This window comes from Triticum dicoccoides, chromosome 7B (assembly GCF_002162155.2).
Source record: "Triticum dicoccoides isolate Atlit2015 ecotype Zavitan chromosome 7B, WEW_v2.0, whole genome shotgun sequence".
NCBI lineage: Eukaryota > Viridiplantae > Streptophyta > Magnoliopsida > Poales > Poaceae > Triticum > Triticum dicoccoides.
In genome coordinates, this window is record NC_041393.1 from 499,547,616 (window position 1) to 499,570,502 (window position 22,887).

Sequence of the window (22,887 nt, forward strand, 5' to 3'; positions counted from 1 at the left end):
CGTCCCCTCACCCTCCTCTCTCCTCCCTCCCTCTCCCTTGTCTCTGTTCTTGCAAATCGTAGGTAATTTAAATGTAGATTTTAGAATGTAGACTGTAGGTTTTTTAATAGAATAATTTTTTTTGACTATTTTAGGTGTTTTGAATAAAATAGAAGTAAGAAAATTTAGGGTAGAACTAGGGTAGTAGAATTTTTAGAAAGTGTTTAATAGAAATAGTTTATTTAGTAAGTGATTAATATAACTAGTTTATTTATGTTAAGTGCTTAATAGAACTAGTTTATTTAGTAAGTGCTTAATAGAACTAGTTTATTTATAGTAAGTGCTTAATAGAACTAGTTTATTTAGTAAGTAGATAATAAAACTACTTTATTTAGTGTTAGGATTATATATAAGATATTTTCAAATGTTTTTGTTCATATTTTCAACCATTGAAATGCAATGACCATCGATAAGTGGCCTATGTTTTGCCGGAGTGTTGATTAATTTCCGTTCCGGAAAATTTTAGGTGCTCGATATGTCCTTTTTTAGCAAAGGTCATGCCAGATTTTTTGGGTTTTGTCGTCGAGTTATAATCTTTGAATTTTGAACACAGGAGATGTTTGATGACGATGGGATCCCGGAGTGCGGGTACTGCTACAATGACCGGGGTGTGTGCGACAGGTGTCCTCACCTGCAAAATGATAGGTTTTTCAGCGTGAAGCTAGAAGAGACCTTTGATGTTTGTATGGTACGCAACGACAAGCATTTCATCGTAATTAATATCATCACTTGTGCTTCTTTTGTTCAACGTGTAATTTTGGATTTTTTTCAATTCGATTAGTACATCCTGTGCCATACTAGACCATATGTATTGGAGAAGCTTGGTTTTGGTTTAGATGACTTTGAGAATGTGGATACGAGGAGGGCTCACTTAAGAACTAAACATGGTTATGAGTTTCTGGTTAAGTTGTACAATGCGGTCGATCGCTCCCATTTCGGTTGCTCTAATTGGGAAGCTCTTTGCAAGGCAAATGGATTTGAGGAGGGAATGCGAATAAGATTTGATATCCATCCTGAAGATTATGATGATGATGATAATATCAACATCTGGGTGGATGTGGATATGCCTCTAATTTTTCCTAGATGTGAGTTTGTCAAACTAATTTGTTAGGTTCAGTAATTTATGTTGTTAATTTAAAAATATTTGGTGTTCATCCTTACTAAACTTATTTGTTTATAGCTGTCAGCTTATTTCTTATCTTCAAGAAATACTCGGAAGGTAGTAGACAACACATACTACAGCTATGACTCCAAGCTTAATTGTGAGGAGAAAGGTTGTCTTGTCTCATTCATAGAAGATGTCGAGGCCTTCAAAACCAGTCACTCTATCAGCCCAAATTATACGAGATATGTGCCACTAGTCCATAAATTGCTTGATGGTAACTTTATTGCCAAAAACTTGGTAAGATTTTGTTAATGATGGTAACTTCATTGCATACATTATTCTTAAGTAAACTACATTGCTAACTATATATGTTACTATTACATTTTTGAACAGAGGCTCCCGAAGCAGGTTGTGCCTGACATGCTATTTACCGAAGGTGATATGCATATGGTTAGCTTACGACCAACTCCTTCGAAGGCTTACCATACTGCATACTTGATTTCTTCAAATGATGGAAGACTCAAAATCAAAGAATGGAGCAAAGTGATGAATGCGCACATGCAAATAATTGGAGACAAAATGAATGTGCGCAAGCCACAAGTTGGAGATAGGTTTATGTCCATTCTCCATTATGGTGAAGGACCATTTTATCTGTTTTATGATATTTTAGCTAGGAGAGAGGAGTAGGTCCTAAGTATTAAGAACAATTAGTTAGTGTTGATTATATATGGCTACAATGTCTTAGACTTGATGGTGTTGTTGAGTAGGAGTAGTGATTATGAGTATTATGATGATGAGGAGGAGGAGTTGTTATTATAACTAGTGACCAAGTTGTTATATGATGTCTCATGGACAAAAATGATCATTATGACGAGTTATACGACAACGATATATTATGATGATAAGTTTTTAATGATATTATGATGATGATGATGATGATGATAAGTTATTATGTCAATGGGTGAAAGAACCGCGGATTAGTTTCAAATGGATGGATCCGAAGTGACCATTGGTTACTTTGGATCCATGCACTTGAAACTAATCCAAGGTTCTTTCACCTAGTGATTTAATAACTCACTATAATGTAAAAACAATCTCTAAATTGCTACTGTATGGAAAATTGTATAAGGTGTATGAATACGACCTAAAATTCAAAAGCAATATAATACAGAATAATAGTAGTAGTGGTTGTTTTCGAAAGCGCTACTAGTAATTAGCAGTAGCGATTGATATAGAAAGTGCTACAACTAGGTAGATATAGCAGTAGCGAGTGCCAGTGGGCGCTACTGGTAAGCCTTAGCTGTAGCGCAGTATCAATAGTGCGCTTACCCGCGCTACTGATAGGCCAAAAACTAGCGCTACTGCTAGGCTTTTCCCTAGTAGTGAAACACTTTGATTTTCATGGTGCAGCAACTTTTCCAAATCCAAGTCAGAAGAGGGTTGAAAGTATGATTGGTGAACCTGGATATATAAAACTGCTTAGGAGTATAGGGCTTGTCAGACCCATGCCAGGGCCATACATCTTTTAAATCAGGATTCCTCTCATGACTCTGTAACAGATTTTGCAAAACCTGTAGCTCATGATGGGCTTGTTCAGAGAGAGGCAGATGAAACCAAGAAAGCATATTTGGAGTACTAAAACCATCCTTCACTAAAACCAGAGCATCTTTGGCATATGAGAACAACCTTGGGAACCTGTGCTGCAAAGGCATAACAGAGTTACCAACCTGCCATTTATCCTGCCAAAAAAGGGCAGTGTCACCTTCATTGACCTTAACCCATGAGATTTCTCTGAATTGATCCAGCAATTTAAGAATATCCTTCCACCAAAAAGACCCACATGGAGAAGTTCCTTGAGGTACAAGGTCATGGTAATAAGAATTCCAAATGAGTTGGACCCAGGGGATATCAGCTCTGTTGAGGAACTTGTTGACATGTTTCAGAAGCAAAGCCACGTTTTGAAAACCAAGATCAAGGATGCCAAGCCCTCCTTTATTCTTCGGCCTACAAATCAGATCCCAAGCAGCCAAAGATGGAGTAGGTTCCTATCTGTTTTTCCTCCACAAACATTGCCTTTGAATTCTCTGTAGTTGCTTCAGGATACCAGGAGGGATAAACAAACTACAAAGAAAGAAAATTGGCAAGGAGGATAAAGCAGAGTTAAGGTATTGCAGTCTGCCTCCCTGAGCTAGAAAAGATGAACTAGCAGTCATTATCCCCTCCATGCAAGTGACTAGAGGCAGTAAATCAGACATTGTAGGTCTGGTAGTTCCAACAGGCAGGCCCAAGTATGTGAAGGGCATCTTTCCTACTTGACAACCAAAGATGGAGGCTAATCTCTGAGTTTCCTCCTGGGAAACATTGATTGGGACCATAGAAGATTTATGGTAATTGACATCAAGCCCAGTTGACTAAGAAAAAACAATCAACATTCTCTTAAGAGCTAACGGTTGGTTTTCATCAGCTGGAACAACTATCAAAGTGTCATCAGCATACTACACAATTGGGCAATCCTTGTCATGACAAGGAATTGGAAGCTGAAGCTCCCCTCCGTGATGCATATCGTTTACCACTGATTGCAAAAGGTCAGCAGCCAGGACAAAAAGAAGAGGTGAGACAGGATCTCCCTGCCTGACACCTTTTTTTACAGACAAAACTCTTGCCAGGCACACCATTCAGAAGAATTGAGGAGGTTCCAGAGGTCAAAAGGTCTTTAACCCACCTGATCCATTTGGCATTGAACCCTTTGTGCTTCATAATCTCAAAGATAGCTTCATGCTCAATGGAGTCAAAAGCCTTCTCAAAATCTAGCTTGAGAATTAAAATGGGCCTTTTAGACTGATGGCATTGGTGCAGATACTCTAAAGTCCATCCAATACAATATTGAATGGTCCAGGACTTAATAAAACCATATTGATTTTTATGAATGCACATCATGATCAACTCCTAGAACCTATTAGCATCCATTTTAGATAGGAATTTAACCCCCATACCAGTCAAAGAAATTGGCCTGTAATCCCCAACCACTTCAGGTGAGAGCTTCTTAGGTATGAGAGTAATGAAGAACCCATTGATATTTTCCAATTTAGCTTTACCATCATAAAAGCCCTGAGCCAAAGCATAGAATTCATGCTTAATGATGTGCCAACATTTTTTGAAAAAGAGACCATTAAAACCATCTGGTCCAGGGGCCTTATCAATGGGCATATGTTTAACTACCAAGTCCATTTCCTCTATAGTAAAAGGCTTGGTCAACACCTCTAAGCCAGGCACATGTTTAAGCAGAACAGACAAATCAAAACCCATGACAATACCTCTAGAAACCCCCATCCTTCCTTTAAAAGCACTCCAGATCATTCCTTCCATTTGAGAGTGTTCAGATATAACTGTACCATTAGGCTGCTGCAAGCTAGAGATGGAATTTCTTCTAAATCTTTCTATAGCCATGTCATGAAAAGTTTTGGTGTTTTCTTCTCCCACTTTAATGTATCTGATGGTACATCTATTCTTCCAGTACAAAAACTGTAAGTGCAACAACTTTTCCAAATGCAGTTTGACAATTTTCCTGAGTTGAATTCCTAGCTAAACAGAGGTCTGAGCTCTTCCAAGTTGTCCAGCAAAAAAATGACTTTGTTGCAGTTAGAAATGAGCAACTTCATCTTGGATAAACCAGTTTGCCACATCTTTAGGTCTTGCCTGAGGGTTTTAAGCTAATCAGCAATTATTGCAGAGGAGTGTGATTTATGTGATGGTTTACTCCATGATTTCTGCACACACTCAAGAAATCCCTCCATTTGGATCCAAAAAATCTCAAATCTGAAGATTTTGCACTTTGGAATAGTTGTTTTGATCACCACAACACATGTCACATGATCTGAAGCAGTCCTAGCTAAAGTAAGAGCCTCAGTAAAAGGATAAACAAAAATCCAATTAGTGGAAGTGAAAAACCAATCCAATTGTTCCAGTACAGGAGAGTCCTGCATGTTAGACCAGGTAAAAGATCTCCCCTTAAGAGGCAGCTCAAATAAACCCAGATGACCAATGATTTCATTAAAGATAAAAATGTCATTAATATCTCCTCCTGGCAAATTTCTGTTTTTAGAAGATCTGATGAAATTAAAATCCCCAATGATCAACCAATTATCATCCACTTGGATATTAAGATTATATGGCCAGGACACAAAATTATCTCTAGCCTCCCCCTAACAAGGCCCATAAACAGACACCAAAGATCACTGTTCATTGTTTTGCTTTGAAGTGAAACGCATAATCACAGCAAAAGACTGCACTTCCACCAACAAGCCAGATAACACAAAAGAGTTTCAGACCACAAGAATCCCTCCAGAGGCACCCACAGATGGTGCAAAAGCAAAAGTATCAAAATGTTTGGGACAGAAAGCCCTAATTTCTCTGATGTCAAAACTTTCACATTTGGTTTCTTGGAAACATGCAACCACACATTGGCTCTCCTCAATTTCCTGTTTAACAGCATGTTTTCTAGCAGGTGAGTTAAGCCCTCTCACATTCCAACATAGCACACTCCAATTCTTGCAACTATAAGTACTCATAATAAACCATAATTGGAAAGTAGCAAAAGAGCACTACACCGTAGCACTTCATATAGTTTAAACCCAACAAACAGGAAGGTTCCAGCCCTAAATTATTACATGGATAATAAAAGGCCAGCTGGCAAAGAACAAAGGACATTGCCACCTTAAGGGCATGTCAGACCCAAAAGCACATAGAGAAACTAATCATCACCACCAGACGCCTTGTCATCCTTGGGATTAGCCATAAGCTTATCCACAGTGAGCTGCTCATCAGGTATCTGTAGGTCACACCAAATCTCTTGAATCAGCCTGATAGGAGTTGGAGGCGGCCCTGCATTTTGAGTATCAGTGTCTGGAAGATCTCCAGACAGAGATGCAGTGAGAGGCTTGCATTTAGGCTTCTTCTTCTTCGGCTGCTGCTGAAGTTCCTGGAAAACAGGCTTTACTTTCTTGCACGTTGCATGCTTTACTTTCCGCTGCTCATATACTCTTTGCATGCTTGCTCGAATTGTATTGTGATTGCTTGACTTGTGCTAAGTTACTAAAATGTGCCAAGAATTAAAATTGGGAAAAGGCTAGGTTTTTATTTGGTCAAGTAGTCTAATCACCCCCCCTCTAGACATACTTTCGATCCTACAAATTGAAAAATCATTTAAAATGTGAATTTGAAGACATACTTTTGTAACATACACACAATACATTATTGGTCTAACAAGTGTACAAAGTAAACTTCAAGATATGTACTAGGCCCTATATATATGGTCAGAGACAGTACAAGTATCTCCTCTACATGGTCATGCATACACAAACCATGCATCTTTGTGGTCTTGCCCCCATCATGGGTCTCCCTCTTCCTCCCTTATTCGGTATAGACTGACTCTCCCATTATATAGCTTCTCCATCGCACATGTTCAAATGTTTCTTCCTATCAAATATCAGTGCCCGACATGAGCCTTTGCATGTATTTCCCGTTGGTGGTGGTATGACCTCCTCCTCCCGAGACTAAATTACTCTTCTTCTCGTCTCCATTCGTTCCTCCAAGATCCACTATGGTTTTCTGAGAGTCTCCATTGTCCACAAAAATCATAACGCATACTTCACTGTCTCCCTCCTTCCACTTCTATTTCTTCCCCCGCCCATTTTTCAAGTTCAGAGTCCTCCTACCGTTTTTCATCCAATTCCCATCCTACCACTTCTCTCCATAAACCAGATTGAATGAACACACCTTGTCCATATATTTGATGATGTCACTAGTGAAATAAAACTCTGGGAGGTACTTGTACTTGAACAAACCCCACTTCATCTCCTTCACCGACCTTGACAGTAATGCCCACATTAACAACTACAAAATGTTCGCCTTGACCTTTATATGCAGAAACTCACCCATTGTCATCTCATCCTGACCAAGGATAGCCATGTTACCCATGGACATTGATATGTCCATTTTGCATCATGTTTTCCTACTATTATTTATGTTGTTTTATTGTATAATAATGCTTTTTGGAGTAATTCTAATGCCTTTTCCCTCATGATATGCAAGGTATGCACCAAGGGGAGAATTCTGGCAGTTGGAAATCTAGACCTAAAAAAGCTACGTCAAGCTACCTATTCTGCACAACTCCAAATGAGCTGAAACTCCTTGAGGATTTGTTATGGAATACTTAATAAATATTGGAGCAAATAAGTACCAGAGAAGGGCCACCAGGTGGGCACAACCCACCTAGGCGCGCCAGGAGGCCCAGGCGCGCCCTAGTGGGTGTTGCCCTCCTCAGCCTACCTCTGGTGCCCATCTTCTGGTATATAAGTCATTTTGACCTAGAAAAAATCAGAGGAGGATATTCAGTAAGAAGCGCCGCCGCCTCGAGGCGTAACTTGGGCAGGAGCACTTTTTCCCTCCGGCGGAGCAATTCCGGCGAGGGAACTTCCATCCCGGAGGGGGAAATCATCGTCATCATCATCACCAACAACTCTCCCATCTTGGGGAGGGCTATCTTCATCAACATCTTCACAGCACCAACTCCTCTCAAACCCTAGTTCATCGCTTGTGTTCAATCTTTGTATCAAAACTATAGATTGGTGCTTGTGGGTGACTAGTAGTGTTGATTACATCTTGTAGTTGATTACTATATGGTTTATTTGGTGGAAGATTATATGTTCAGATCCATTACGCAATTTAATACCCCTCTGAGATTGAGCATGTTTATCATTTGTGTGTAGTTACTTTCGTTCTTGAGGTCACGGGAGAAATCATGTGAACTTGATATGTGTTTGATATTTTGATGGTATGTATGTTGCCATTCTCTTAATGGTGCCATGTGAACGTCGACTACATGACACTTCACCATATTTGGGCCTAAGGGAATGCATGGTGGAGTAGTTATTAGATGGTGGGTTGCGAGAGTGACAGAAGCTTAAACTCCAGTTTATGCGCTATTCCATAAGGGGCCGATTGGATCCAAAAGTTTAATGCTATGGTTAGAATTTATTCTTAATACTTTTCTCATAGTTGCGGATGCTTGTTAGAGGGTTAATCATAAGTAGGAGGTTTGTTCAAGTAAGAACAGCACCTAAGCACCGGTCCACCCACATATCAAATTATCAAAGTACCGAACTCGAATTAAGCCAATATGATGGAAGTGACTAGATGAAATTCCTGTGTACCCTCAAGAACACTTTGCTTATCATAAGAAACCGTTTTGGCCTGTCCTTTGCCTCAAAAGGATTGGGCTACCTTGATGCACTTTTTCTACTACTATTGTTACTTGCTCGTTACAAATTATCTTGCTATCAAACTACTCCGCTACTTACAATTTTAGCACTTGCAGACATTACCTTGCTGAAAACCACTTGCCATTTCCTTCTGCTCCTTATTGGGTTTGACACTCTTACTTATCGAAAAGGGCTACAATTGACCCCATATACTTGTGGGACATCAAGGCAATTTTTTGGCGCTGTTGCCAGGGAGTGAAGCGCTCTTGGTTAGTGGAAATTGGTAAGGAAACATTATTACTATGTGCTGAAATTTATTGTCACTTTCTACTATGGGAAACAATCCTTTGAGCGGTTTGTTCGGGGTATCTTCACCTCGACCGGAACCACAATTAGTTACCCCTCAACCTACTGCACCTACTGAAAATATTGAATATGAAATTCCTTCGAGTATGTAAGAGCAACTGCTAGCTAATCCTTATGCTGGAGATGGAACCGAACATCCTGATATGCACTTGATATATGTGGATGAAATTTGTGGATTGTTTAAGCTTGCAGGTTTTCCCGGAGATGAAGCTAAGAAGAAGGGTTTCCCTTTATCTTTGAAGGGAAAAGCATTGACATGGTATAGGCTATGCAATGATATTGGATCTTGGAACTTGAACCGTTTGAAATTGGAATTTCATCAAAAAAATATCATATGCATCTAGTTCATCGTGATCGGAATTATATATATAATTTTTGGCCTCATGAAGGAGAAAGCAACACTCTAGCTTGGGGGAGGCTTAAGTCAATGTTATATTCATGCCCCAATCATGAGCTCTCAAGAGAAATTATTATTCAGAATTTTTATGCTCGACTTTCTCGTAATGATCAATCCATGCTCGATACTTCTTGTACTGGTTCTTTTATGAAGAAGACCATTGAATTCTGGTTGGATCTTTTAGAAAGAATTAAACGCAACTCTGAAGATTGGGAACTAGACGAAGGTAAAGAGTCAGGTATTCAACCTAAGTTTGATTATGTTAAATCTTTTATGAATACCGAAGCTTTTCAAAAGTTTAGCACTATATATGGACTTGAATCTGAGATAGTAGCTTCCTTTTGTGAATCTTTTGCTACTAATGTTGATCTCCCTAAGGAGAAGTGGTTTAAATATCACCCACCAATTAAATAAGAAGTTAAAGAACCGGCAAAAGCTAAAGAAGAAACTATCATTTACAATGTTGATCTAGTTGTGCCCACTTCTTATATTGAAAAATCCCATTTTCCTGTTAGGATGAAGGAACATGTTAAAGATTCAACTGTGGTTAACAAAAGTTATGTTAGAACACCCAAACCATCTGGAAAAAAATCAAAGGTGAACCTAGTGTTGCTATGGTTAAAGATCTCTTAGTTGATAATATTGATGGGCATGTTATCTACTTCTGTAATGAAGCTTCCGGAATTGCCAAACCTGAAGGAAAAGATAAACATAGACCTGTTGTTGGCATGCCTGTTGTCTTAGTTAAGATAGGTGATCGCTGTTATCATGGGTTATGTGACCTAGGTGCTAGTGTGAGTGCTATTCCTTTCTCCTTATACCAAGAAATTAAAGATGAAATAGCACATGTTGAAATGGAGGGCATAGATGTTACTATTAAACTTGCTAATAGAGATACTATATCACCAGTTGGGATTCTTAGAGATGTTGAAGTCTTGTGTGGGAAAATAAAATACCCTACTATTTTTCTTGTTCTTAGCACCCCACAAGATGACTTCTATCCCATTATTTTTGGTAGACCTTTCTTGAACACCGTAAATGCTAAAATAGATTGTGAGAAACAAACTGTCGGTGTTAGCTTTAGTGATGAATCTCATGAATTTAATTTTTCCAAGTTTAGTAAACAACCTCATAAGAAAGATTTGCCTAGTAAGGATGAAATTATTGGTCTTGCTTCTATTGTTGTGCCTCCTACTGATCCTTTGGAACAATATTTGCTAGACCATGAAAATGATTTGAATATGCGTGAAAGAAATGAAATAGATAGAATCTTTTTCAAACAACCACCTCTGCTTAAACACAATTTGCCTATTGAAACTGTAGGAGGTCCTCCTCCACCTAAAGGTGATCCTATGTTTGAATTAAAACAATTACCAGACATTCTGAAATATGTTTATCTTGATGAAAATAAGATATATCCTATTATTATTAGTGCTAACCTTTCAAAACATGAAGAAGAAAGATTATTGAAAGTTCTAAGGAAGCACTGGGCTGCTATTGGATATACTCTTGATGATCTTAAGGGCATTAGTCCCACTCTATGTCAGCACAAGATTAATATGCAACCTGATGCTAAACCTGTTGTTGATCACCAACGACGGTTAAGTCCGAAAATGAAAGAAGTGGTAAGAACGGAAATATTGAAACTTCTGGAAGCAAGTATAATCTATCATATAGCTGATAGTAGATGGGTAAGTCTTGTTCATTGTGTCCCTAAGAAGGGAGGCATTACTGTTGTTCCTAATGATAAGAATGAGCTTATTCCACAAAGATTTGTCACGGGCTATAGAATGGTAATTGATTATAGAAAATTAAATAAAGCTACCAGAAAAGATCATTACCCTCTGCGTTTTATTGATCAAATTCAAATGTCAGAAAGATTATATAAGCACACACATGTTTGCTTCCTTGATGCATAATCTGGCTTTTCGCAAATACATGTTTTACAATCTGATCAAGAAAAGACCACTTTTACTTGTCCTTTTGGAACATTTGCTTATAGATGTATGCCTTTCGGTTTATGTAATGCACCTGCTACCTTTCAAAGATGTATGACAACTATATTATCTGATTTTTGTGAAAAGATTGTTGAGGTTTTCATGGATGACTTTTTTGTTTATGGGAAGTCTTTTGATGATTGTTTAAGCAATGTTGACCGAGTTTTGCAGAGATGTGAACAAACAAATATCATCTTGAATTGGGAGAAGTGCCACTTTATGGTTAACGAAAGTATTGTCTTGGGCCATAAAATTTCTGAAAGAAGCATTGAGGTGGACAAAGCCAAGGTTGATGCAATTGATAAAATGCCATGTCCTAAAGATATCAAAGGTATTCATAGTTTCCTTGGTCATACTGGTTACTATAGGAGGTTTATCAAAGACTTCTCTAAAACTTCTAGGCCTCTTACTAATCTTTTGCAAAAGGATATTCCCTTTGTGTTTGATGATGATTGCATGGAAGCCTTTGAAACACTAAAGAAAGCCTTAATCACTGCACCTATTGTTTAACCACCTGATTGGAACTTGCCTTTTGAGATTATGTGTGATGCTAGTGATTATGTTGTTGGTGCTGTTCTAGGACAAAGAGCTGGTAAGAAACTAAATGGTATTCATTATGCTAGTAAAACTCTAGACAGTGCTCAATGAAACTATGCTACTACTGAAAAAAGAATTCTTAGCAGTGGTGTTTGCTTGTGATAAATTCAGATATTACATTGTTGATTCTAAAGTAATTGTTCACACCGATCATGCTGCTATAAAATATCTTATGGAAAAGAAAGATGCTAAACCTAGACTCATTAGGTGGGTTCTTCTGCTACAAGAATTTTATTTGCATATCACTGACAGGAAAGGAGCAGAGAACCCCGTAGCTGATAACTTGTCTAGGCATGAAAATATTCTTGATGACCCACAACCAATTAATGATAGCTTCCCTAATGAACAACTAGTTCCAATAAATGTTTCTCATAGTACACCTTGGTATGGTGACTATGCTAATTATATTGTTGCTAAATACATACCACCTAGCTTCACATACCAACAAAAGAAAAAATTCTTCTATGAAGACATTACTTTTGGGATGACCCACATCTTTATAAAGAAGGAGTAGATGGTATTATTAGACGTTGTGTACCTCAGCATGAATAGGAACAAATCCTACGGAAATGTCACTCTGAAGCTTATGGAGGACATCACGCGGGAGACAGAACCACTCATAAGTTATTGCAATCTGGTTTTTATTGGCCTACTCTCTTGAAGGATGCCCGTAAGTTCGTATTGTCATGTGATGAATGCCAAAGAATAGGTAATATCGGTAACTGTCAAGAAATGCCTATGAATTACTCACTCGCTGTTGAACCATTTGATGTTTGGGGATTTGACTTCATGGGACCCTTTCCTTCCTCTAATGGGTATACACATATTTTGGTTGTTGTTGATTATGTTACTAAGTGGGTAGAAGCTATTCCAACTAGTAGTGCTGATCACAACACCTCTATTAAAATGCTTAAGGAAGTTATTTTCCGAAGGTTTGGAGTCCCTAGATATTTAATGACTGATAGTGGTTCACACTTTATTCATGGTGCTTTCCGTAAAATGCTTGCTAAGTATGATGTTAACCATAGAATTGTGTCACCTTATCATCCTCAGTCTAGTGGTCAAGTTGAATTTAGAAATAGAGAAATAAAACTAATCTTACAAAAGAGTGTCAATAGGTCTCGGAAGAATTGGTCTAAGAAATTAGATGGTGCACTTTGGGCCTATATAATAGCTTAAAAAAATCCTATGGGTATGTCTCCATATGAAATGGTTTATGGAAAAGCTTGTCATTTACCTCTTGAGTTAGAACACAAAGCATTTTGGGCAATAAAAGAACTCAATTATGATTTCAAACTTGCTGGGGAAAAGAGGTTATTTGATATTAGCTCACTAGATGAAAGGAGAACCCAAGCTTATGAAAATGCTAAGTTATTCAAAGAAAAAGTTAAAAGATGACATGATAAAAGAATCCAAAAGTGTGAGTTCAAAGTTGGAGAATATGTTTTTTGTACAACTCTCATTTCAAATTCTTTGTAGGAAAACTCCTCTCCAAATGGGAAGGACCCTATGTCATCGAGGAGGTCTATCGATCCGGAGCTATCAAAATAAATAATGCCGAAGGGACTAACCTGAAGGTTGTCAATGGGCAACGAATAAAATACTATATCTCAGGTACACCCATTAATGTTGAAAGCAATGTTATCCAAACTTTGACACCGGAAGAACACATAAAAGAGTCCTTCAGGAACACTCCAGAATCGTGAAAGTAAGGAGGTACGTGATATGGTAAGTAAACGGACTTTGAGAAATCCACAAAAATATTTATTATCAGATTTGGAGTATTTAGAAAATTAGGAAAATAAGAAACTTCCAGGAAAGTGACCCTGGTGGGCACGATACACCAGGGCGCGCTAGGCATGCATGGCACGCCCAGGTGGGTTGTGCCCACCTAGAGTACTTTCCGGTCTCCGTTTTTCTTCCGTTCTACTTGTTCCCCAAGATAAAAAAAAATCTATATATACCTCCCGAACGTGTTAACCTCCGTATCGTGGAGAAATCTCCTGTTTTCTTTTCTTGCTGTTTTCTGTCAGATCTGTTGAGCCAGGCATCATGTCTTCTTCCCCCTCTGATGGTATGGAAGAGGATGCTTGGTTGATGAAGATCGAGCTGAAGAGAGAAGACCCCGTTGGAGCAGCTAAGGAGGATAAGGGCAAGGAGGCCACCCGGGATCAAGCGTCGATGGACGAGCAAGCCATGCCCGCCGATGAGGAAGAGGAAGATATCCTTGAACCCTACTATGCTCATCTTACCCCCGTTGAGATTGTAGCCTTCAGGATCATTAATACGGTTCGTATACAAAATAAGTATCTCAATCATGAAAATATTTTGCATATGGAGCACATTGCTTCCCTGCGGACAGTCATCCGAAGATTGGAGAGCCTCTTGATCCTTAAAGACCGGATTGCTTCTATCTCATCACCGCCATATTCTTCATCACCACCAAAAGAAAACTAAGTTTCGGGTATGGGCACTCCACTTGGCTTTCGCCAAGCTTGGGGGAGGTGCCCCGGTATCGTATCATCACTACTATCTTTTGCCTTTACTTTCTTAGTTTGGTCGATGGTTATGTTTCGCTATTTGATGAATAAAAGTTTAGTTCGATCCTTTCTTTTTGTGAGTTTGCCTAGTGATCAATCCTTGTAATCGTGTGCGAGATATAATAAAGTTTAGTTTGAGTTTTGCCTTCTTTACTTTGTTGTTGCAATAAAAGAAAGGAAATAAAAATAAAAAGATCATATGCTAATCTTATGGTAAGTGATGACATTACACAAGGAAAAGTATAAGTAGAAAATTTTATTGTAGATTGACAAACATAGCATTGGTCAATGATGCAACTCATGAAAGAATTAATAAGGGAAGAGAAGATCCACATATAAATACACTATCATTGAAATCTTTTATGATTGCGAGCACCCATTATAATATTATATGCCAAAATTGTTGACGTTGGACAAGGAAGACAACCTAATGATTTATGTTTGTTCATATTCACATAGAAGTCATATTGTCATAGATCCTTCAACATGTGGTGCTTGCCCCTATCTTTGCTAGCCAAAAACTCTGCACTAAGTAGAGATACTACTTGTGCATCCAAAACTCTTAAACCCTATCTTGTTTGAGAGTCCACCATACCTACCTATGGATTGAGTAAGATCCTTCAAGTAAGTTGTCATCGGTGCAAAAAGGGCAATAAAAATTTCTCATAATAATGTGAGATCATTTAGTGTAAGGCAAAATTGAGCGTTGTACGAACTTGTGATGGTGAAGAATAAAAGTGACAGACTGCATAATAAAGGTTGCCATCACAAGGGGCAATATAACGCGACGTTCTCTTGCACTAAGGGGTTGAGCATACAAACAGAAAGCGCATGGCAACCTCTGCTTCCCTCTGTGAAGGGCCTATCTTTTACTTTCATATATTTACTTTTATGTATTTACTTTTATGCAAGAGTCAAAGTTTTTCTCTCTATTCTTTTTATTTTTCCCCTTTGGCAAGCATCATGTGGTGAGGAAAGATCTAGGCACATATGTCCAGTTGAATATGGGTGGCATAAGTTATTATTGTTGACATCACCCTTGAGGTGAGTGTGTTGGGAGGCAAAACTATAAGCCCCTATGTTTCTTCATGTCCGGTTGAAACGTTTTGCTCATGTGTACACGGTGAGTGTTAGCAATCATAGAATACTAAATGATGGTTGAGTATGTGGACTTGCCTAAAGGCTCCCATACGTGACCCTTCCTGAAAATATGATGAATTGTAGTTGCAAAGTTGACTGAGAACAAAGTTTGTTGGTTTCTGATAGAGTTTATGCTTTATACTTCAATGTTGTGATGAATTGTCACTTGTTCATGAGAAGTCTATGATAAAAGTTCTATGATAAAGGTTTTATATTAAAGTTTGTTGCTGTTATAATAAGTCACATGATACTGCTATATCTGTATTTTTGTTTTTATCGACACCTCTCTCTCTCTAAGCATGTGGACATGTTTTTCGATTTCGGTTTTCGCTTGAGGACAAGCGAGGTCTAAGCTTGGGGGAGCTGATACGTCCATTTTGCATCATGTTTTCCTACTATTATTTATGTTGTTTTATTGTATAATAATGCATTTTGGAGTAATTTTAATGCCTTTTCCCTCATAATATTCAAGGTATGCACCAAGGGGGAGAATTCTGGCAGCTGGAAATCTGGACCTGAAAAAGCTACGTCAAGCTACCTATTCCGCACAACTCCAAATGAGCTGAAACTCCCCGAGGAATTTTTATGGAATATTTAATAAATATTGGAGCAAATAAGTACCAGAGGAGGGCCATCAGGTGGGGACAACCCACATGGGCGAGCCAGGAGGCCTAGGCACGCCCTGGTGGGTGTTGCCCTCCTCGGCCCACCTTCGGTGCCCATCTTCTGGTATATAAGTCATTTTTACCTAGAAAAAATCAGAGGAGGACATTCGGGACGAAGCGCCGCCGCCTCGAGGCGGAACTTGGGCAGGAGCACTTTTGCCCTCCGGCGGAGCGATTCTGCCAGGGGAACTTTTCTCTCGGAGGGGGAAATCATCGTCATCATCATCACCAACAACTCTTGCAACTTGGGGAGGGCTATCTTCATTAACATCTTCACATCACCAACTCCTCTCAAACCCTAGTTCATCTCTTGTGTTCAATCTTTATATCAAAACTATAAATTAGTGCTTGTGGGTGACTAGTAGTGTTGATTACATCTTGTAGTTGATTACTATATGGTTTATTTGGTGGAAGATTATATGTTCAGATCATTTATGCCATTTAATACCCCTCTGATCTTGAGCATGTTTATCATTTGTGAGTAGTTACTTTCGTTCTTGAGGTCACGGGAGAAATCATGTTGCAAGTAATCATGTGAATTTGATATGTGTTCGATATTTTGATGGTATGTATGTTGTCATTCTCTTAGTGGTGTCATCTGAACGTCGACTACATAACATTTCACCATATTTGGTCCTAAGGGAATGCATTGTGGAGTAGTTATTAGATGATGGGTTGCGAGAGTGACAGAAGCCTAAACCCCCGTTTATGCGCTATTTCGTAAGGGTCCGATTGGATCCAAAAGTTTAATGCTATGGTTAGAATTTATTCTTAATACTTTTCTCGTAGTTGCGGATGCTTGCGAGAGGGTTAATCATAAGTAGGAGGTTTGTTCAAGTAAGAACAGCACCTAAGCACCGGTCCACCCACATATCAAATTATCAAAGTACCGAACATGAATTAAGCCAACATGATGAAAGTGACTAGATGAAATTCCCGTGTACCCTCAAGAACACTTTGCTTATCATAAGAAACCGTTTTGGCCTGTCCTTTGCCTCAAAAGGATTGGGCTACCTTGCTGCACTTTTGCTACTACTATTGTTACTTGCTCTTTACAAATTATCTTGCTATCAAACTACTCTGCTACTTACAATTTTAGCACTTGCAGACATTACCTTGTTGAAAACCACTTTCCATTCCCTTCTGCTCCTCGTTGGTTTCGACACTCTTACTTATCGAAAAGGGCTACAATTGACCCCATATACTTGTGGGTCATCAGACATGGATACCCGCGAGACCCTACCTGAATGGACATGCTTTTGACATGTTTTTGCGCCTATGGACAGTGCCTAGATCCACCTCGACTAGGCGTGGGTGGCATTGGCACAATTCTATACACATGGATATGCTCAAACATGACCTGGTAGTCTGGCTTTGGGGGGCAATATTCTCTAATCCCTATCCCACCACCCATCCCCACATCACAATTTTTTATTTAAGGAAACAAAGAAAAAAACCTCGCAACTTACTCCAATCCCTTCCCAAGTTTTACTATGTCATGTTTTGATAATCTTTGATGTCGTGCTATCTCCTTGTGTGAGAAACTTAGTTTGAGAATTAATGTGTTGCGCACTTGTGCTTATTTGATTTGTAAAGTGTTAATCTTAGAATAGGTATGCATTTTTTTGCTTCCTGGGGTATTTCCTATAAGCGTTGAGAGAACCGATGGATATCCATCGGTTTGGACAGGGGCATGCTTTTTTGTCCATGAGTTTTTTGGTGGGTGAGCAGAGAGAACTTCTTTATGAATTTGGGTGCGGATTTCAAAATTGTTTAACTTGAGTTAAACCCAGCCAATTGCTACCCTTAATACTAGTCCATACCCACATTGACTGTCTCTCCAATCTCACCACCAATTGTCTCCTCAATAGATCTATTCATCATCCCTAGTGCCATCTTCGGGACACACCCAAATTGGTACTAGGTTGAACTTGTACTCCTCCAATATGTCGGATGGATGAATATCTTCCATGACGATTAACTCCTTCCCCACCATCCATGGATCCTCCTCTGGCGCCTTCCTTTTCCCAAATGCTTGCAGGAAAGTAAACAAGAAGATATTCCCTTAAGTGGATACCAAACTCTCCTCACCAAAAACACCACCTCTTCCACACACGTCAATTTCATTGTCAAAAGCTTTCATTACTCATGCTGTTCCACCTCATCGTACTTTCCTTCTCGGTCCATCTAATCCTCGACCCTTCCTCTCCACCTCTAACAATCGCATGTTCTCCAACAATCCTTCAACCTTCTCCATGTATTTTGAGCACTTGCACTCAAACTAGATACAATGGCTTACAGCAGTGCACCCTAGCACACATGAGAGGCTTTTGGTGTTGGGAGTAATGGTTTAGGGATGACTTAGTTTTGAGATATGGAACCGAGAAATGAAAACGGAACTGAGGTTGGGTCGGGGCATGGTCCTAGATGGAATCACGGTGATTGCAATCGTTGGAGTGCCTTGGGAAGAGTTTAGGGTCAAGAAAACATAGCAAAATGTGATTCACATGCTTCTTGCCGGACCACCCTGAAATCACCCCTCCGCAAATTAAGTAACCGTCACCCAAGGGACCGACTTTCAAACTAAAAGAAGTTTGAATAGGAAAAGGCTAAAAATATAACTAATTTGTTTCGGATGGAGTATTACCGTCTACCCGACATGAAAAAAATGTCTTTCCCCGAACTTTATTAACAATAAAGAATATCTCTTACTTTATAAATTGGAATTGGTGACCGGACTCCTCCAGTTAGAAGAGAGAGAAAAATTATATCTTGCAATGGTGGTTCCATCTCTCTATAGTTATGCAAGCACAGTGTTGGGTGCTTGATCGAACTTCTTCTCCACAATGATCACGTGCATTGTTTGTTATATTGGTTATTGTATACTAATCCAATACTCCTTTCTTCCCATAATGTAAGATGTTATTGCATTCAATGTAAGAGTATATTGGATGTAATAACCGAAAATTCATAGGAGCACTCGGGTGCTACACACCTCTATATACAAAAATAATTTAATAATTCAAAAAAAACCTGGAGCTTTTTATGGAATCAAACATGACCAAGTATTGCACTCTTATAAAATGATTAACAGGGAATGCCTTTCATTGTATCCGGGGTCAAAGATTTGTAAAAGAACGTCTGATACAAATACTATTCATGCTACATTGTTGTCATAATTTTGTTCTCTTCGCCCTGAAGTCAATGGGAATCATTCCTTGGCCAAACTTTTTGTACGAGTATAATACCTGGTCAAATTTGAATTCAGAAAAGTTTCATAACTTTTTGAGCTTTTTTAAATTACTAAATTATTTTTTAATATAGGGGGGAGCACCCGAGTGAATCCGCTTCCATGTAATAACATCTTTTATCATGGGACGGAATGAATACAACTGAATCATTTTTTTTGTAAGGGAAAAGAGAGACCGCCTGCTATTCATACAGATCGAAAGAAAATAGTCACAATATTATTAACAAAGAGAGCAAAAGGTCGCGAAAACAAAACCATCTCGGTTGCGATCGAGGGTCCTTCAGAGCAGAGGCATATGCCATCCCCTTGCTCCCGACTGAATGTCAATGCCATGGTACTGAATGACTTCCTAATTGGCGATCGAGCTTTGTCTTACCCGGTTTTTGGCCAGGGCTGACTAAACTTTGTCCGCCGATCGAACGCGACTCTTCCGGTTTGCATGCGGAGCACCACCGGTTCACCGCTACTGCTACACCTGAACAGTAGGCCTTCTTCCGAGGCACGTGGTACTCGGCCACTTGATGGACGTAGCGCTCGCGCTCGCCCTCGCCCCCGGCGAGCTCCTCCTGCACACCGGCCGCGCATGTGCCAGCGCCGGGCCGTGCAGCCTCGAGAGGTTGAAGTAGGTGTCCGGCGACGCGGGCGGCCTGGCGGGGGTCACCGGGGAGCAGTACCGCAGCTCGAGGGACGCGTTGCGCCGGAACCTCTCGATGAACTCCGCGGCGCGGCTGTCGATGTCGGCGGCGCCAGGGCTGTCTATCCTCGAGTGGACGGACGGCGGCGTCTCCGCTGGCGTGCTTGCCGCCGTGTGGAAGCTCGGAGACCCGCCGTCGTCGTCGTCAGTGCAGTCCAGCAGGCTGGGCGGGAGACGGCGGCAGGGTGTTGACGGTGTCGGAGGAGGAGATGGGCGGAGGTAAGCGATGGTTCTTGCTGCTCGTGCTGCCTTCTGCAGCACGCGCCGAAGAAGCGTGCTGTTTTGCTCCATGAATGTGCAAGGTCTGTGAAGAGGGATTGATCAAATGTAAGTTGCTGGAATGAAGGGTTAAAATCGAGGCGAGTTGTTTGTGGAACTATGAGAGGGACGTCGGAGAATGATACTCCATGGTGACGACAAGTTGATTGATTAAGATTTTAACCCTTTACTTTAATACACAGGTGGATGGGTTTGGTTGGCGCGTCTCCAAGGGCGTGGTAGAATAGTGCATGGTCAACTTTATGGTTCTTCTATTTTTAGTAAAGGTCGTTCTCGTATAATTGCAGTTTTTTTTTGCGGGTAATCGTATAATTGCAGTTAATAAAAAAATTCAACCATAATTGACCCTCCTCGATCTGGCCATCGATGTATTCCGAAACTGTTGCCGGAGATCGTGCCCAAGGATATCTGGATCGTATATAATCCGGTTGTGCGCGTCCATATCAGACTACGCGGCTCCATGAGGGCGCGACACGAAGCTCTGTTGTTTGTTGACACTATGGGACATGTCGTTATCCTGATTTTCATGGTGTAGATAGCGGTGGGGAAGGTCATGGTGGCTGAGATCGGAGGATTAGTAAGCTGGAGGGGGCCTTGGAGCCGATGGGCGACGGAGTCAGCCAGGTGTTTAATAACTTTCAAAAGCAGCAGTGACAAGTGGGGGCGGCAACACTAGAGGATTTCATTTTTGGTGGTCCTCCCCGGGTGCCGAGTCACGACTTTCAGGGTGAAAACCTAAGGTTTGAACTTCATTGATTATGTCTGCCATTATCTTGCTGAAGGTAATTGTTTTTAGAGTTCGGACTTTCTCCAGGACGAAAACCTAAGATTTTGGATCGGGCGACGACGACGCTTGTGCATTGTTTTCATCTTGAAGGCGTCGTTTTTGGAGACCTTTCATGTTTTTAAAGTGTTGTCTTTAGTGGTGGTTTGTGTGCTACTGGTGAGAGGAGTTGACACTATGGTGAGGCGTTTGTTTTCTTTTGCTTTTTCTTTTCTTTTCAAGCTATGTACATCCTGGATGTCTTTGAGACATCTTATTGGTGTAGAGATTGGGGTAATTGGTTCTTCGTAATATTAATATATTTCCTTTTCAAAAAGAAAATTATTTTCCTAACTCTAACTCATCTTCGGACCTACGTGGGTATGAAGTATCACAAAGAAATCACGTCCGGGGTAATCCGGGCAAAAATGACAAAATCAAATCTATATTCAAAAACACTGTTGATGAATAGTATGGTCACAATTGTATTTTTTTCACTAAGAATATCATGGGTGTCAATACATCACGAAACTTAATACTTGAGTAGAATGGTCGACTAAGTTTCATACCACGAAATTTCAGATTTTTTTATGAATTTACTATTCCCGTGGGTGCACGTGAAACCATGTTCACCTTTGTATTTTCGGTTAGGCTGGTCATAATGGGAGTATCATAGGTAGTATAATGCATGCCAACTAGGTAAATTTGATGAGGTGGCATAGAATTAAATGAAGAAAGAGAGAGTTGAGTATCATATCGAGTGCGGCTAATTTGCACCCGGGCTCAGCTGCACCCACGCTTAGAAAAAAATTCAAAAAAAATACTAGAAAAATTCAAAAATTTCCAAATTTTTTTGTGGCGGTAGATAATTTGACGCGTGAGGTGCGCTCCAAAATTCAACTCATTTGAGCATCTCAGCAGCTCTCGGCAAAAAAGACAAAATCAGAATCTGTAAAAATATTTACTGTTTACGCACTGTTTTGACCCGATTTGTCTTTTTTGCCGAGAGCTACTCAGATGTCCAAATAAGTTGAATTTTGGGGCGCACCTCACGCGTCAAATTATCTACCACCACAAAAAAATTGGAATTTTTTGAATTTTCTAGTATTTGTTTTGAATTTTTTGCTGAGAGGGAGCAGATGAGCCCGGGCACCGTTTTGAGTTTTCGGTATCATATCATGATACCGTATCATATTAAATGTTGTGCTACTATGTGTCGTGCATGCTAATAAATGAAGTCATCTATGATACTAACATATGATATTATGCACTACAAATGTAGTATCATACACTAATATCATATGCATGATACTAGTATATGATACTTGCCATTACAACTAGCAATAACCTTTACAACATTAAAGCTTGTTTCATCTTTGACTTAGGGTAACTCTAATTCATTCGAAAGTCAGTAACCAAAAATCTACCTCCAAAATTTAATTCCCCCAATTTCCAGCTCGGCTGGGTTGAGTGCAACATTAATGTTTCATTTTGTAGTCTGGATCGAGATATTCTTTTTGAATTTTCTAATCACATCTAGATGAGATTTAACAATATTGTATCTCAATTCTTAGCCATTGAATCTAGTAGATTTTGTAAATTTCATGCAAAATCCTGATCTGCCGTTGTGTTTTCTGTCGTGTGCTTCCGTGTCTCGTTCTATTGGCCATTTTTTTCTTATTGTCGGCCCGATATGTCGTTGCTGGGTGAGGGGGCGCGGTTGTTTCTTTGTTTTTCTTTGTGTGTTTTATAGTTTGTTGAAGCAAAACGACACGAAGAAAAAAAAAAGGAGAGGC

General features: G+C 39.7%; 1 pseudogene; it reads left to right on the plus strand.

The window, feature by feature from the left end:
- The window catches only part of LOC119335418, a 120,152-nt pseudogene that overhangs the window by 45,908 nt on the left and 51,357 nt on the right, over positions 1 to 22,887 (plus strand).